The 12,403-nt window shown below is 44.8% G+C and overlaps 1 long non-coding RNA gene across 1 annotated transcript; it reads right to left on the bottom strand.

Moving 5' to 3' along the window:
- Nucleotides 1–572: 572 nt before the first annotated feature.
- LOC308591593 lies at nt 573–1,874 on the bottom strand. Its single transcript, XR_014010198.1, has 2 exons — nt 933–1,874; nt 573–722 (listed from the first exon to the last, which is right to left on the bottom strand). It is a non-coding gene; the product is annotated as an uncharacterized lncRNA (long non-coding RNA).
- Between the last annotated feature and the right edge of the window lie 10,529 nt (nt 1,875–12,403).

The following is a 12,403-nucleotide window of genomic DNA, read 5'->3' as shown; positions in this document are numbered from 1 at the left end:
GCTGGTTCCCTTTTATCAGCTCATTTAGCTTGACGTCATAAATTCATTTTTTAAAAAAAGGAATTGAGGGTGCCCACCTCAAAGTTCGCTTTGGGCAACCACAAATCATACACCCCTGCTTGCAAAACAGCATCCTCCTCTGCTAGATGCTTTTGGATCCTGCCTCTGCTTCCTTCTTCCGCGAGGTACTCTTACTTGCATCAATAGTCAAAAACAGAGTGGAGGGAATAAGTAAATGGAGGTGGGGGGGGGGACCAACCACATGTGGCCCAGAGAGTATCTTCTCCCAGGATGACATGGGCTCCTGCCCCACCCAGTGTGGAAGGAAGCAAGGAAGCACGGGGCAAACACTCAAGAATGTGCTGTGGGACAGCAGAAATCCCCAAAGTCTACCCTAATACTGGGGATATCTATCGCCTGCATCTAATTTACTCTTGTTAAACTTGTCTTCCTATACTGCATTTCTGCCTCTAAACATTCTTACTGCTTTCGTTCATATGACAGCAGGGTGTTAGAAAAGTCATTCTTCACCTATAATTTCTTATGCACTTTTAAGCAGTCGGTACAAATAATTCTATGCTTGTTCTATTTAGTGATCATAGCAGATCTTATTTTAAGCCTCTGTTAATGTGTGGCTGTTCTAACTAAGCCTGTGTAGTTTTAAAATATATTGGAAAATTACTTTTACTGTGATATTTCAGTTTTCCCCCATTTTACTAAAGCTATAAGTGAACCATATGTGCCAGCAAAACAAGTTATTTGGCAAAGCAGTGGCAAAAACCGCTTGAATAAAACCGAACAAGGGATCAAATCTCCACTGCTAAACTTGAAATACTATTAATTTTTCATTATCATAGTAGTCGCCTTCTGAAATAAAGCCTCTAGAGTCATTTCCAGATGTCCATTTTGATTTGGTGCAATTTGTATCTTACTCTATTTTATGCTTGAAATGTAACGTTGGGGCAGAAGAATGGAGAGTAGCTTTTTCTGGGTAAACAAAACAGAACTACAAAGGAGTGCATTTGGCAACCCGTGAGGTTATAAACAGGCAATATACATGATAAGAAGGATGGCCAGGAGGACAGCGATCATTATCACCTTCAGGTGAGACCTGTTTCGGGGCCCTAAGAGTAACATCCTAAGATTAACTTATCAGAAAAGCTACATCAAAGAAACTTGCCCACTATCTTTATGGCCCAGGATGCATGCCTGGCAAAGCAACTGGGCTGCATACGTGACTTATCAAGCAAGATAAATGGGCAGTAGAGGAAATGGCCAGAGATGCAGAGGGTTGTGGGATTTGGACAGAAATTATTGTCAATGAATTAAACCCAGTCAACACAATGCATTCATCGTGGACACAATGGCTTGATGCATAGTTTATAATTCCTCATAGTAATCCCACCTGACCCCACACCCTGGATATTTGCACTCCTACAAAAGAGAACCCATCCTTTGACATGGACAGTTTACCCAAAATCTAACATTTTGCATTGTTGAGTAACTGTGTGGTAAACTCCATAAAATACTGTACTTTGGTAGGGTATATGTACACTTCTTCCTTTTTTGTATCAAGTACACTGTTTTGATTTTGTGACTATGTGATTATGCTTTAAATTTAATTGGGCAAATTTAGTGATCACAGTACGGCCATTGTAATTGTTTCACTTATTTATGTAATAATTTACAGTTTCTTTTGTATTATGGTTTTACTCTTTCAAAGCGAATATTTACAATTTTCACTATTTGTCAGGGGTTTTTGTTTAATTCTTTTGCTATGGTTCTAGCCATATGCTCACTGGAACAAATTAATATAGTTATAGATTTGATGGGGCTCTAAACCCCAGAAATTAATAAATGGTAGGATTTTGATTATGTGGATTGGTAGAGGGAGGAGGCAAGATGGCGACGTGAACGGCAGCCTTGTCTTATGCTAGGTAAAGCTTTGTTTTTACTATCTGCTTTGATGGGCTCTAAGGGCTCTAAGATACCTTAAGGCGTTTATTTTAGAAGTTTTATGGTTTTATGGTTCAGACTATTTCTACTTCTCCCATAAATCTGCAAGAAAACGCGGCAGATAAAGACTGTTAAAGTGAGTAGGGCTCATTAACAGCACAACTTGCCCTGACCCTGCAATTTTGAGAAATTTTCTCCCTATTTTCTTGCCGACATGAGAGGGAAGAAACACTGCAGGCAGCATTCCAATGAAGCTACGAGCAATGCCAAAAAAAGACAAATATCAGGGATTTCTTGCCTGACAATGACCTAAATGAGATCTGTAGAAACTTCCCTACAGCAAATAGTTATGAGGTCCTTGCTCCCAGTATTACTCATGAGGAGCCTGCCGGCACTGTGGATGGCCTACAACTAGCCTCGAGCCTGTGCAGGAAGGAACAGATGGAACAGACTCTTGAGTCCCTGCAAAAAACTTCACCTGAATTATCCCAGTCACCAGCTCAGTTAAACAAGGACCGAGAGGCACTGGAACTGCTAATTTGCCAGACTGAGTTGATAACACATACCATCACCAACTTATATAAAAGGCTGGATGGGATTGAAAAGAAGCTTGAAAAAGTTTTTGGCTTGTCCAGTTGCCCCCCCTCACTTCCTCAGCTTAATAATATTGCAAACTCCGCTCACCCCTGCCCAAGTGTGCAGGCCAACCTTGCACAAAAACAAGTGAGATGCCTGCCCAACCAAGTACAAAACTCAAGTTTGCAACTCCAGAACAGCAAACTTGCAGTACTGGTGGGAAACCACCCCTTGAATTATAACAAATGGGCGGATAAATACTCGGTTGCAAATTCCCTGACCCAACTGCTGGGACAGACACTACGGCCCGTAGATATCGTGGACATTTCGTAGCTGCCTGCTGGACCTTATATGAGACGTATGGTTATTAACTTTAGATCTGCCCATTTCGTTGCAAAGATTCTAAAATTAAGAAACCGTACAAGAAAATGGCACATTTTTTTCACAAGGGTATTTACTAATCTGACCCGTACACCGCTATGCACCAAGATAGGTGCTGTCTGTGGTGATGCTGGGCCTGTGCACCATAAAGAACAAATAGACGGGGGAATGGAGCCGGGATCTATTACCCCACAGGGAGTGGCAAGTCTGCCCGCAAATGACCTAATTGATTTCCTACACCCCCCGCTTGGTACCCTGGTCTCTACGTGCTATGAGCCTGGCATTGGACTACCCAAGCAAGACCAGTCTGAAATGCTCTCGTCCTCATATGCCTCAATGCCGGAATTGGAGGCCTCTATTATTCTAAGCCCAATACGCAATCAAGATCCACAGCAACTGTCAAACTTCGATCCGCTAACAGTACCGACGCAAGATACAGCTGTTGACCTGCTACCTGTAAAGCCTAAACGGGTCGGCAAAGCCCTTGCTCTGCAAAAACCAGCTGAACATTATGATACATCAGCTGAACATCATGATATTCGTAATGGTGTCATCGAAGATCCTCTGGGCCAAATCAACCTAATGGCCCCCCCAGTTAAAGTTATCACACCTACCTAGGGACAAGCGACCTCAAACCTGGAACCACCTAGCAGGGCAGAAAGAGGAGGAGCCCAGCTCAGGAGCCTCAAACCACCGGAAAAGAGATTGACTGCCACTATTTCCACCATCACCCTATTTCCACATCCTTTCTTGGAATGTGGCGGGATGGCTATCTAAGCAGGGTGATGTCGACCTTCTGGATTTCCTTACAAAATTTCAGATTATATGTTTACAGGAGACATGGTGTTTAAATCTCCATGTCCCTTCTTTACAGGGATACGAAGCCTTTGCTACCCCTGCAATAAAACCAAATTCCCGAGGCCGATCTAGTGGTGGGCTAGTCACTTTTGTTTCTACCAAGCTAAAGTGCAAGGCCCGGCAACAGCAGTGGGTGAAGAGCAACAATTTACAAATCTTACTTATTTCTAGTAGTGAAGGAGGAGATTTCCTTTGCTTTAATATATATATCCCTCCCATAGGCACCCCTCCCCAGTCGTTACAAATCTGGGAAGATTTAGAGCTATGTTTGGAGAAGGCTGAATTAGAACTCCCTGGCATGGATATCCTGCTGGCAGGTGATTTCAACGCCAGGATAGGAAATGACATTAATACGTACTGCTCTAAATCTCAGTTCCTGCCAGAGGCAGATTGGTTTATTCCCTGGTCCTCTGAAGATAAGGTCTTGAATAAGGCAGGCATTACATTAATGGAGACTGCCTTCAAACATAATTTGTATAATTTGCATGGTACCCATATGGATAGGTCTGGGGTTTTTTTTTCTTTTCTTGGGCCTAGAGGTGCGAGCGTTATTGATTATATCTTGGTCTCCCCAAAACTTTTGGAGAGGTCACAGGGCTTCAGGACTTTCAATAGAATTGAGAGTGATCATCTTCCTATATCAATTTCACTAATTCCCCGTGGTTTGGAGGATCCACAATACCGCAATCACTGTGCAGACCCACCTCCAACTCTGGCCCTTCATAGGCGTAAATGGAACAGCGACCTGGAATCTAAAATCAAACAACACCTGCATTCATCAGACTTACTGGCCTTGAGAGACCAGTGTATCTTATCTAATTCTGACCCCTTTTCAACATTTCAGCAGGTCTCAGAGTCGCTCTTCCCACTACTCACGAACTCCAATCCTCCCAAACAACAAAACAATTCGAGGGCCTGGTTCGACAAAGACTGTAGGATTTTAAGATCTTTGCTTAGGAAATTACAAAATACAGTGGTGCCTCGCAAGACGAAATTAATTCGTTCCGCAAGTTTTTTCTTCTTGCGAGTTTTTCGTCTTGCGAAGCACGGTTTCCCATAGGAATGCATTGAAAATCAATTAATGCGTTCCTATGGAAACCGCTTGCCAGGCTGACGGTGCGGAGAAGGGCTTTTCTCTCCACCGCAAGCCTTCAGGACAGGTACGGGAACAGAGGGGAAGGGGCGCAGCACTTCTCCTCTCTTCCCGGGGCTTGCGGTGGGAGGATTTTTCCTCCCCACCGCCAACATTCAGAACAGCATTCTGAATGTTGGCGGTGGGAAGGAAAACCCTCTTCCCACCGCAAGTCTTCAGGACAGCCATCCGAAGGCTGGCGCGGGGAGAAGGTCTTTCCGCCCCACCGCCAGCCTTCGGAGGAGCCTTCCGAAGGCTGGCGCGGGGAGAAGGTCTTTCCGCCCCACCGCCAGCCTTCGGAGGAGCCTTCCGAAGGCTGGCGCGGGGAGAAGGTCTTTCCGCCCCACCGCCAGCCTTCGGAGCAGCCTTCCGAAGGCTGGCGGTGGGGCGGAGAGCCCTCCTCCCGCCGCCAGCCTTCGGAGCAGCCTTCCGAAGGCTGGCGGTGGGGCGGAGAGCCCTCCTCCCGCCGCCAGCCTTCGGAGGAGGTCCGAGGACAGTGGGGAAGACGCGCTGTGCTTCCCCGCTGTCCCGGAGATTTCCCTATGGGCTTTCGTCTTGCGAAGGAAGCCCATAGGGAAATTCGTTTTGGGAAGCGCCTCCAAAACGGAAAACCCTTTCGTCTAGCGGGTTTTCCGTCATGCGAGGCATTCGTCTTGCTTACAGCTAATTAAAACACTCAAGAATGGCAAAGCTCCCGGTGAGGATGTGATTCCTCCTGAGGTGTTTAAACTAAATGCCCAGTGGTGGGCTGCTATTTTGGCCCAACTTTTTACGGTAATAAATGATACATGCAAAATCCCAGAAAACTGGAAACTGAGCCTGGTAGCCCCCATCTATAAGAAGGGAGACCCCCAAGACCCCTCAACCTATCGCCCCATAAGTCTCCTAAACTTTATGCTCGCTACCTGCTAAATAAACTGGTTGACTGGGCTGACCACTCTAACTTGCTTAATCCGGAACAGGAAGGGTTTAGAAAGGGCCATAGTACAACAGGCCATTGTTTGGTACTACAGACAATGATAGATAAGTACCGTATTTTTTGCTCTATAAGACTCACTTTTTCCTTCCTAAAAAGTAAGGGGAAATGTGTGTGCGTCTTATGGAGTGAATGCAGGCTGCGCAGCTATCCCAGGAGCCAGAACAGCAAGAGGGATTGCTGCTTTCTCTGCTCAGCGATCCCTCTTGTTGTTCTGGCTTCTGAGATTCAGAATATTTTTTTTCTTGTTTTCCTCCTCCAAAAACTAGGTGCGTCTTATGGTCTGGTGCGTCTTATAGAGCGAAAAATACGGTATACAAAGGTACATAAGAGCAAACTTTTTGTGGCTTTTGTAGATCTCACATCCGCTTTTGATTCAATCTGTAGGGACAAATTATGGCAAAAACTATATGAAACAGATATTGATAGACGACTTCTCAAAATACTTAGAGAGTTACACTCAGACACCACAGTTAAAATCAGAACTGGGATGTCAGGCAACTATACTGACCCATGCCACTGGGGAAAGGGGTTAAACAGGGCTGTTTGTTAGCGCCGTTCCTCTTTAATTTCTATATAAACGACACTGTTCAACATATGGCAAAGTATAAGTCATCAGCTCCTGCCCTGGAAGGCAAACACCTGAATATATTGCTATATGCGGATGACATGGCTGTCATGGCACTCACTCAAAGGGGCCTACACAGCATGCTGGAGGGGCTCGCAGCTTATTGTTCCCAAAACTCTCTAAAGATAAATTATGACAAAACAAAAATTGTGGTATTTACTAGAGCTCGCCACACATTTAGATGGTCTTTAGATGAACACAAAATTGAACAGTGTCTTTTTTTAAAATATCTTGGTATCACTTTCCAAGCTACATCTAGCTGGCTTGCCCACTTCAAGACTGTAGCCCTTCTAACACGTAGGACAATCGGTGCTCTGCTCAGCTTTTTTTACTCGAGGGGAGGGCAACTGGTGATCCCGGCACTAAAAGCTTTTGTTGGAAAAGTGATTCCCCAGATGTTATATGGAGTAGAACTCTGGGGATGGAATCAGAAGCTGATAGAATGGCTTGAAATCTTCCAAAATTTTTATCTCAGAAGAATTCTAGGCCTCCCTCAGAGTACTCCGGCAGTTCTCCTAAGAGTGGAAGTAGGATTACCCTCTGTGTCTGCCAGGGCTCACTTAAGATTCCTGCGTTTTTTCACCAACCTCACAGATGCCCCGAACACCTTATTGGCTAAACAAGCCTTTATATCATTACAAAATAATACTACTTGGCATAAAAACCTACTAGATATCTTATCCAGATATAATCTACCTGAGTTTAATACTCTCAAATTGTGGAGCCCTGATAAAGTTCGGGAATGGATCTTTGAAAAAGACGCCTTCTTGGACTCCACAAAGATAAAAAACTCTGGGTTTTCCTACTGGCTTCCCCGAGTAAAAGCAGTCAAAATCTGTGCCAACTACTTGGCGGAGATCACTGATCCAACCCTTCGGAGAGCTTTCACTATGGCACGGTTTCAAACATTGCCAACTGCATATCTGACCGGCAGATTCACAAAAACCCCAGTAGAACATCGTTTATGTCCTTGTCTTATGAAAACTAAAGAGGATCTTACACATTACCTCCTCTATTGCCCCATCTACTCGGGCTTTAGAGACGCATTGCTGCAAATTATACCCAATTCTATAACTAATCCTGAAGATAGAGTAAAATTCTTGTTAGTTGATGCAAACCCACGTATTACCCATGTGGTAGCGGTTTTTGTGATGAAGACCATGAAAGCCAGGGAAAGATTTATGGATGACAATGCAAAGACCCCTTCATCGTCTGTTTAACTCGTTGCTTGTTTTCCCTCTCTTTCTATTTTGTGGGATGAAGGTTTTGTTGGCATAGTATCTAATGAATTTTAATATTATTATTTTTTTACTATTGTTGTGTCGATGTTTGTGTACACGCATGGTCCTCACAATAAACGGATTTGTTGTTGTTGTTGTTGTTGATTATGTGGGAGAACTACAAGCAGAGGAGACTTCCGGGTCAGCGCCATCAGTGAATGGCGGAGTTCCTCTGTTTGGAGGAACGGGCTCCGTGGAAACTGGGTCTTCCCGCCGCGGCGAAGGTGGGGACCCGCTAGAAATCCCAGGCGGAGGAAGCCTGGGAACATGGGGTTCGGCAGGGCGCCAGGAGCGCCCCCCTACTCACAGGGAATCCCATTTAGGGGCTCCGGAGCGAAGTGGGGTGAGAAGCGCGGTGCTGCGAACTGACTGCTACTTTCATGGAGTGAAGCCGCACAGCCATTGCCGGAGAGCGCTGACTTTTTCCTGTGGACAATTGGATTTAAAACAAGTACCCGTGAGTAGAAACGGAAAATTGGATCAAGAAATTTCTTAATGTGGTAACGAAGCGGGAAGGTTCAAAACAGGAAGTCTGCCTTCCGCTTTTTGTATATAGACTAAAGCAAAAACTTTGTAAGCTAAAGCCTGGAAAGCTGTCAAAAAAGTCTAAATTTCCTTCATTTAGAATTACTGAAACCCCCTTGGAAGCAGGAGAAAAGGGGGGGGACTTTGTTCAACCCTAGCAGGAGAGGGAGTGAAGAAGGATAAGTTTCCACCGTCTCTAACCTGGGAACGGGGTGTCAGAGACAGAAATTGTTGGAGAGGTTCATTGACTGTCAATGGAATATTTTTACAGATAGCTAAAGAAGAGAAACAAGCTGATTCCAATGTTGCCTTTTGCATTTTAAAGAAACAAAATATCTGAAAAATATCTGAAAAACGAAAGTAATTTTCCTTTGTTGGACTTGCCTAAAAAAAAATGGATACAAATAGAAATTGCCTCCTCTAGAGGGAGCTTGTCAAATTGTTGCTGCAGTACATTTGAGGGCTCAACAGATGTGAGATTAAGACCGTGGGAACAGGCTTTTCTGACCTTGACTAAAGATGAGTTGGAAAGAAGAATGGGTGCTTGCCTTATGCAAGACAAGTGCCCTGCTGGAACAGATGCATGAGAAGATGGACTTGATGAATGAGAAAATGGATTTGACTGTTGCAGTTAATAACTGTGGGCAAATAGGGAATATTGATACAGAAATTATCCAGGGACCAACTCATGAATCTGTACTGACTGGGCAAGTGCAGAAGATAATGGAGGAGGATGCGGTTGCACCCCAAATAATACAAATGGAGAGTCCCGAGGCCCTACAGGAGTATGAGCCGTTGTCATTGAAGTTGGAGTGGGCCAGGGGGCGTCTGGAGTTGAGGAGGTTCCCAACGTTGGAGAGACCTTGGAATATGCTTTTAAATACTTTTTGGACTATATTGAGGATTGTGGGGAGTGGGACTGTGGGGAATGGGTGGGTTTGATGAAGGGAGATGGAGACAATTTTGGCTTGGAATCCTCCAGAGGCCTACCCCTCAATGAGAAAGGAAAGAAACTAAGAAAGAGACCAACAAAAGACATGGAAAAGGGCAAGTATAAACAACAAGAAGAAGAATTGCAGAAGGGACATGGAAGAGACTTAAGGGCCTCGGACATAAGGCTTCCAGGTTGGTGGACTAGATGGAATGGACAGTAAGGACTGACACGATCCGAGACCAGGAAGAAGGGACGTTGGATGAAGATTGGAAGAAATTTTATAAAGAAAATTTTCTATTTGGGGAATTGGCTAAAAATTAATGAATACTAGGGAAAATGTTGAAATGAAACTATATGACTTTAGCAGAAATGATATTAGGAGTAATGTATATTTAATAACTAAGATTCAAGCTTTAAGGTGTTTTAGGGTAAGATAAGGTTAAATTAATTAAGGTAATGTGAATAATAGAATATGGGGAAAGATGGAAAGGATTGGTTGAGTTAATTATTAGATTAAATTAGGTTAGGATAAATTTTTTAACAAAAATTGAGAAAGATGGAAAGAATTTGCTGAAATAACTAATTAAACTAGAATACAAAAAGGGAGGTGTGAGGAAGTCAATGAAACAAGCAAATGGAAGTTTTAGATATGTAATCTGGGATTTGTGTTGTTTTCTTTTTTCTTTTTATCTTTTTGCTGTATTGTTGTATTGGTTTTTGTGTTTTTCCCTTTTTTTCCTTTCTTGTCTATTACAGTGTTGCTTTTTAATGTTTTTTTTTCTTTTTATAATTCTGAAAACTACTAATAAATATTTTTTTTTAAAAAAAAGAACTACAAGCAGAGGAATTCCTGGGCTAGCCTATGCAAAACGACCTGGCCAAGCTAGGGCCATTAAGAAACAACTCCATTGAGAGCCATTGGCAATGCAAGAGAACTGTCCTCCCACATTGCCCTGAGGTGTGAGCAGAGACTGGGGTTTGGAAGGTTGCAAGGGTAACTGAATATAAGGTAACCGGGAAAAGAGGGTCTTTCTTAAGCAAGGATTGCTGGGAAGAAGGAAGAAGAGTGGGATCCATCTTGGGCAGGCTGGCTGCAGGCTGGCTGGCTGGCAGGGAGCAATGCCTTGGACTCTAGGGCTGCACTGCTATGAGGTACAAGCTCCTCTTGAAATGTCCATGCAGTAAAATCTGGACTCCTTCCATGCAGACTGAAGGTGTAAATAGATGACTAAACCATATTTCTTAAAGCGACAACAGTCTCCACCGTGTCTCAATTCTCCAAAGGACCACAGACCCTGGGCAAGTGCCTGGAACTCCATAGGCTTTTGCCACCACTCGGCTGAGAGAGGGGGAGACACACAACTTTTATAGCAATATAAACTGAATTTAGAACTCACTTTGCAGTGTTGGAGCCTAGTTAATTTGCAAGAACAACAAAGGCAGCAACTCTCCTCCACATGAAATGTGGCTCATTTTGCCAAGGAACACCAAGGAGATCTCTAAGTCACCCACACCCCTTTCCATCTCTCCCCCTTATAAATCCCATGCTGTGGGAAAATGATTGCTTGTACATGAGAGCATGAGCAAAGTTCTTATTATTGCAGGGTGATTTCATAGCTAAAAGCATCCTTGGAGCATGAACAGCGCGTGAATAGCTCGTGCTGTCCGAAATGATTGGTCAACTAACATAGCCTGATCGCTCGCGTGGTCTAGTACGATGGCCCTTATCTGTTGGCTGAGAACAAGTTGCTTTGCTTGTATTTTGTATCTTTCTGACTTCACACAATAAAGGCTGTGCTGCAGTAGCTCTAGAGGAGCCAGAGGAGCCAGAGCAGCCATATTTCTTCAACCTATCTTGGTGTGAGACTGATTTCTTCAGATGTCGAGCTGGCACTCGACATTTGGTGCCCCGTGTGACTACCTTCGGACTCCACGTTGTTTCTCATCGTTCAGCGCTCACCACGCGTCTTTCATCCGCTTCGGATCCCGGTGAGTGCTCCCTTTTCTTCTGCCATTGTGGGGCAGTCTCTTTCGGACCACGTGTGCGTGATTCTGGACTACGTTACGGACTTATCAGCACTTACTCCGCCCGGAAAGGGTTAAAAGGCGCCTACTCATCCTATGTGGATCCCTCCGGTAAGTGCTCCCTGCTCTTTTTGCAACTCTTGCAATCATGGGGACGTCTCTATCAGCACCACAGAAAAAGTTTTCTGAAGACCTTAAATCTCTTTTGGCCAGCAACAGCCTTCTCGTCACAGATGCTGACCTTCAGTCTCAACAGCAAAGTTTGACTCCAGCCAATCTCCTTTTGGCTGCCGCATCTGTTCCTTTGCCTGCCGACTTTCCCTTGATATATCCAGCATTGCCGCCTTCTGCTGTATATGCACCACCAAAGGCTCCTGTCCTCCCTCCCCTGCATTCTCCGCATTCTTCGCTTCCTGCACCTCCCGTTACTACTCCTCTCCAAGAATCTTCGCATTCAGCACCCACCGCTCTTCCACCTCCTCCACCCAAGGCATCTGGCACCACTCCTACCATTCCTCTTCAAAGATCTCTCAGTGCCGCCGCTACGTTGCTGCCTTTTAATGCTGATACTCCAAATCTCTTTCCTGTGATTGCTCCTGCACCCCCAGCCCCCGTCATGCTGACCCAAACCGATGTTCTCGATGGGCTGATGGGAGGAGGCAATTTTCTTACCATTGCCCAACAGTTGGCCCTTGATCCTATGTATTGGGCAGCCACCACAGCCACAGCCCAAGAGGCTTTGGCCTCTGTCCCTGATGACAAGACTGAGCACAATGGCCAATTGGGCAGCATCAGACAGGGCCCTGCAGAGCCCTATGGACAATGTGTTGATCGCTTGTATAATACCTTCAAGCGGCAAGTTCAGGACCTGGCAGCACAAGAAGCGATTGTTCGCCAGCTTGCGTTTGATAAAGCAAATGAGGACCGTAAGCAAGCGCTGCGCTCTCTAATGGCAACATCAAATATAGCCATTGCTGATATCCTTACAGCCTGCCAGTCAGTGGGCACTGAGACGCACAAAGCTCATCTTTTAGCCACGGCCTGGTCCTCCACCGTGTCCCAAAATCCTGCTAAGGATAAAACCTGTTGGATTGACAGTGGCTAAAGAAAAAATCCAGCGGACTTTACCCAT

Source organism: Podarcis bocagei (genome assembly GCF_964188305.1).
Source record: "Podarcis bocagei genome assembly, chromosome: 7".
NCBI classification, from domain to species: Eukaryota; Metazoa; Chordata; class Lepidosauria; order Squamata; family Lacertidae; genus Podarcis; species Podarcis bocagei.
This window is presented reverse-complemented; position numbering and strand designations above follow the sequence as displayed.